Consider the following 6,063-nt stretch of genomic DNA (forward strand, 5'->3'; position numbering starts at 1 on the left):
AATAAACTCCTTTCAATAACCAAACTTATTATAACTGCTAACCCTATTTAATACATTATTCTCCGGCTTACACATACACACACTGGTTGTTCTACCCACATAAGAGGATATTATTATAGCTAAGACTATGCACGGGACAGCTTGTGAAGCCTTACTATTGACTTTAATTGGATTTGTAAATTGTGTGGCTAAATTAGTGCATTCTGTAGCATCCCTGACTTAGCAAACGAAGTGTACAGGAAAGAAAAGAGGAAGTCAAGTCTTAAAGTGAATTAATTGCGGCAGGCCCCAAGCTTAATTCAAGTTGTAGTGCGTTAATGAGTGAATTGATTGAACAATAGAGAAGATGGCCTCTGCTGCTCTGATCATCGCTCCATAGGGACACACAGAGGAAGAGATGATTATAGAACCCAGTGATTACCACTGAGACACACACAAGACGAACAAACACACACAAACACATGTCCCCTTCAAACTTCCCTGTCACAAATACCCAGTTGTGCCATTGAGGGCTCCAAGTTAATTAGCAAGATCAAAACCTGGAAATCCCTCCTCATAGAATTTAAACGGTTTGACTAAACCCTGCCTCCATCTCCATCACGCCTGATTTTCTGACACACACACACACCCACACGAGTTACTGACAAGAACACACATACCCAGTCACACACACACACAGTCTGGCCATCAGTATTGCACATGAAAATAAAGGTAATTACTGTTCAATTATATATGTTACTGTTATACAATAAAATAATTGAGTTCAGCTTCTATCTGCACTGTATTATAGAACAGTATTAAGGTTTCTGCTCTCTCAGATCAGTTCTAATGAAAAAAGTTTGCTGACACAGTGACAAGAAAAGAGGGTCCCCTCCTGAAGAATTTTGGCAAACCAGTTCATATTTGGAATATACACTGAGTGTATAAAACATTTAGAACACCTTCCTAATAATGAATATGAATGTGTACTCATAGTCAATATGAATGTGTACTCATAGTCAATATGAATGTGTACTCATAGTCAATATGAATGTGTACTCATAGTCAATATGAATGTGTACTCATAGTCAATATGAATGTGTACTCATAGTCAATATGAATGTGTACTCATAGTCAATATGAATGTGTACTCATAGTCAATATGAATGTGTACTCATAGTCAATATGAATGTGTACTCATAGTCAATATGAATGTGTACTCATAGTCAATATGAATGTGTACTCAAGCTGCTTCCCAGGAAATGACCCACCAACAAACTCTGAACAGCTAGCTCTTTGGATCTCACAGAAACTCTCTTTCTCTCTCCTCTCCCTCCTCTCTCTTTCTCTCTCTCTCTCTATTGAGGATGAGGTGAAATACTCTGTGTCACTAAGATACCCATGAAATAGGCTTCATAATCTCTTTAAGGGGGAAAAAAACAGTCTCCTCTTCAGTTGAAGAGTGAAATAATTTCTGAACAAACTTTTACGTAACAGTCAGCAGGTTCTGAGTTTTTGGGCATCCAAAGAACAATCTGTCTCAACTCTTCCTAAACCTTTATCTTCATATCGAGGTAGTTCTATTATTACGAGTAAAGTAGCATAGCGTCTTATCTGGGTTAGGGTTGTATACTTAAGGCAGTCAGAATGACTCATTCTAATCAGTGAGATGAGTTGAAGAGGTGATGCAACACAAGAGCAACCCTTATATGATGGAGATTGTGGATGCATTCCTCTACCCAAGCGTTGCTGACGCCTGTCAGATCTTACAATGCCTGGATAGGTATTTTACATATCAGCTAACCACATCATATGTTATGGCAATTTGTCAGTCAATGACACGGCATGCAGCCATTGGTTGATGCATACAACCGCTAAGCAGATGAACCCAACCGATGAGCTGATGGCCTCAGTCAGAGTTAGCAGAGGCTGCCCCCTGGTGGTCTGGGTGGAAAACACATCTAGGGTCACCATTTGATGTCTCAGGCACAAACTTCAGTCAAGTCATCCTCAAATATTTTCTTAATAGTCAACTCATACAGGTATATTCTCTAGATATCCCATTTCCACTATCAATATAATTAGTGCAGACAAAGACAGTCACGCTCACCAGAATCTGGGAGCTCCAGCCCATGTGATAGAAGGGTAAAATAATGATAATCAAATGAAAATGTTTATTTAAAAACATTTTTTATTTCACGTTTATTTAACCAGGTATGCTAGTTGAGAACAAGTTCTCATTTACAACTGCGACCTGGCCAAGATAAAGGAAAGCAGTGTGACACAGACAACAGAGTTACACATGGAATAACATGGAATAAGCAATAAACAAGCCAATAAACAAGTCAATGACACAGTAGAAAAAAAGAAAGTCTATATACAGTGTGTGCAAAAGGCATGAGGAGGTAGGCAATAAATAGGTCATGGTAGCGAAGAATTACAATTTAGCAGATGAACACTGGAGTGATAAATGAGCAGATGATGATGTGCAAGTAGAGATGCTGGTGTGCAAAAGAGCAGAAAAGTAAATAAAAACAGTATAGGGATGGGGTAGGTAGATTGGCTGGGCTATTTACAGATGGACTGTGTACAGCTGCAGCGATCGGTTAGCTGCTCAGATAGCTGATGTTCAAAGTTGGTGAGGGAAATATAATTCTCCAGCTTCAGCGATTTTTGCAATTCGTTCCAGTCACTGGCAGCAGAGAACTGGAAGGAAAGGCGGCCAAATGGGGTGTTGGCTTTGGGGATGATCAATGAGACATACCTGCTGGAACATGTGCTACGGGTGGGTGTTCTTATCGTGACCAGTGAGCTGAGATAAGGCGGAGCTTTACCTAGCATAGACCTATAGATGACCCAAGCCAGTGGGTCTGGCGATGAATATGTCGCGAGGGCCAGCCGACTAGAGCATACAGGTCGCAGTGGTGGGTGGTATAAGGTGATTTGGTAACAAAACGGATGGCACTGTGATAGACTGCATCCTGTTTGCTGAGTAGAGTATTGGAAGCTATTTTGAAGATGACATCGCCGAAGTCGAGAATCGGTAGGATAGTCAGTTTTACTAGGGTAAGTTTGGCAGCATGAGTGAAGGAGGCTTTGATTTTGGATCGGAGATGTTTAATATGAGTCTGGAAGGAGAGCTTACAGTCTAGCCAGACAACCTAGGTATTTATAGCTGACCACATATTCTAGGTCAAACCGCCCAGGGTGGTGATGCTAGTCGGGCGGGCGGGTGCGGGCAGTGAATGGTTGAAAAGCATGCATTTGGTTTTACTAGCGTTTAAGAGCAGTTAGAGGCCACGAAAGGAGTGTTGTATGGCATTGAAGCTCGTTTGGAGGTTAGTTAGCACTGTGTCTAAGGAAGGGCCAGAAGTAGACAGAATGGTGTTGTCTGCCTAGAGGTGGATCAGGGAATCACCCGCAGCAAGAGCGACATCATTGATATATACAGAGAAAAGAGTCGGCCTGAGAATTGAACCCTGTGGTACCCCCATAGAGACTACCAGAGGTCTGGACAACTGCCCTCCGATTTGACACACTGAACTCTGCCTGCAAAGTAGTTGGTGAACCAGGCGAGGCAGTCATTAGACAAACCAAGGCTATTGAGTCTGCCGATAAGAATACCGTGATTGACAGAGTCGAAAGCCTTGACCAGGTCGATGAAGATGGCTGCACAGTACTGTCTCTAATCGATGGAGGTTATGATATTGTTTAGGACCTTGAGCGTGGCTGAGGTGCACCCGTGACCGGCTCGGAAACTGGATTGCACAGCGGAGAAGTTACGGTGGGATTCGAAATGGTCTGTGATCTGTTTATTAACTTGGCTTTCGAAGACTTTAGAGAGACAGGGTAGGATAGATATACGTATATAGCAGTTTGGGTCTAGAGTGTCACCCTCTTTGAAGAGGGGGATAACAGCAGCAGCTTTCCAATCTTAAGAGATCTTGGACGATACAAAAGAGAGGTTGAACAGGCTGGTAATAGGGGATGCAACAATGGAGGTGGATAGTTTTAGAAAGAGAGGGTCCAGATTGTCTAGCCCAGCTAATTTGTACAGGTTCAGATTTTACAGCTCTTTCAGAACATCTGCTATCTGGATTTGAGTGAAGGGGAAGCTGGGGAGACTCGGGCGAGTAGCTGCGGGAGGGGGGTGGAGCTGTTACTCGCGGTTGGCGTAGCCAGGAGGAAGGCATGGCCAGCCGTAGAGAACTGCTTATTGAAATGTTAGATTTTCATGGATTTATCGGTGGTGACCTTGTTACCTAACCTCAGTGCAGTGGGCAGCTGGGAGGAGGTGCTCTTGTTCTCCATGGACTTTACAGTGTCCCAGAAGTTTTTGGAGGTAGAGCTACAGGATGCAAATTTCTGCTTGAAAAAGCTAGCCTTTGCTTTCCTGACTGACTGCGTGTATTAGTCCCTGACTTCCCTGAACAGTTGCATATCGCGGGGACTATTCGATGCTATTGCAGTCCGCCACAGGATGTTTTTGTGCTGGTCAAGGACAGTCAGGTCTGGAGTGAACCAAGGGCTATATCTGTTCTTAGTTCTGCATTTTTTTGAAAGGGGCATGCTTATCTAAGATGGTGAGGAAATTACTTTTAAACAACGACCAGGCATCCTCGACTGACGGGATGAGGCCAATATCCTTCCAGGATACCCGGGCCAGGTCGATAAGAAAGGCCTGTTCGCAGAAGTGTTCTAGGGAGCGTTTGACAGTGATGAGGGGTGGTCGTTTGACCGCGGACCATAGAGGATACAGGCAGTGAGGCAGTGATCGCTGAGATCCTGATTGAAAACAGCAGATGTGTATATGGATGGCAAGGTGGTCAGGATAATGTCATGAGGGTGCCCATGTTTACGGATTTAGGGTTGTACCTGGTGTGTTCCTTGATAATTTGTGTGAGATTGAGGGCATCTAGCTTAGATTGTAGGACTGCTGGGGTGTTAAGCATATCCCAGTTTAGGTCACCTAACAGAACAGAACTCTGAAGCTAGATTGGGGGCGATCAATTCACATATGGTGTCCAGGGCACAGCTGGGAACAGAGGGGGGTCGATAACAGGCAGCAACAGTGAGAGACTTATTTCTGGAGAGATACATTTTTTAAATTAGAAGTTCGAACTCTTTGGGCATAGACCTGAAAAGAATGACAGAACTTTGCAGGCTAACTCTGCGGTAGATTGCAACTCCTCCCCCTTTGGCAGTTCTATCTTGAAAGAAAATGTTGTAGTTGGGTATGGAAATCTCAGAATTTTTGGTGGCCTTCCTAAGCGAGGATTCAGACACGGCAAGGACATCAGGGTTGGCGGAGTGTGCTAAAGCAGTGAGTAAAACAAACTTAGGGAGGAGGCTTCTGATGTTAAGGGGAGAACAGCTATTCCTTTTGACATTCATGACCCCCAAACCTTAATCTCATCCCCTTCCAGTCAGTAAACAGACAGACAGTCTAGTTTTAAAACAGGTTTATTGGCGTGTGTACAGTGATTGTCTGTGCACCCCAGGATTACAGTGAAGTAAGAGGCAAAGCACTTCATAAGCATTTAGAGTTTTGATCGCTCCAGAGTAATAGTTGTGAGGTTAACAGGACCTTACAAATCAAAGGTAAAAAAACCAATGGATAAAATAACCCAGAACAAAAAGGATATAAAACAATAAAATATGACAAACGTCTGGGCAAACATTATTTCATTCACCTGTTATATCATAATTATAGGCCTACATTTAAGAATTGGCACGTTCAATAGCAGAATATCCCGTGGACTGGGGCAAATGGAGATTTCGGCTATTTTAATGGGGTAGGTAACAGAAATGTAACTGACTTTAAAAAAAAATCCTGACTAGTTCCACCACAACCTGAGGGACTGGGTAACTGTATTATTACCCGGATATGGAAGTCATCAGACTGATCTCAGACCAGGTCTGAGATCACCCACCTCTGTACTAAGGTCTTGAGAAATATTGAAAGGTGCAGTATCTGGGGCCTATTAAAAAAGGTAATAATGTTTTACCGAATGTTGCAAACAGAAATGGACTTTACCGAATGACATGACTCACTATTCATGTATTTCTAAACAATGTATTCTT

Source organism: Oncorhynchus tshawytscha, linkage group LG18 (assembly GCF_018296145.1).
Source record: "Oncorhynchus tshawytscha isolate Ot180627B linkage group LG18, Otsh_v2.0, whole genome shotgun sequence".
NCBI classification, from domain to species: Eukaryota; Metazoa; Chordata; class Actinopteri; order Salmoniformes; family Salmonidae; genus Oncorhynchus; species Oncorhynchus tshawytscha.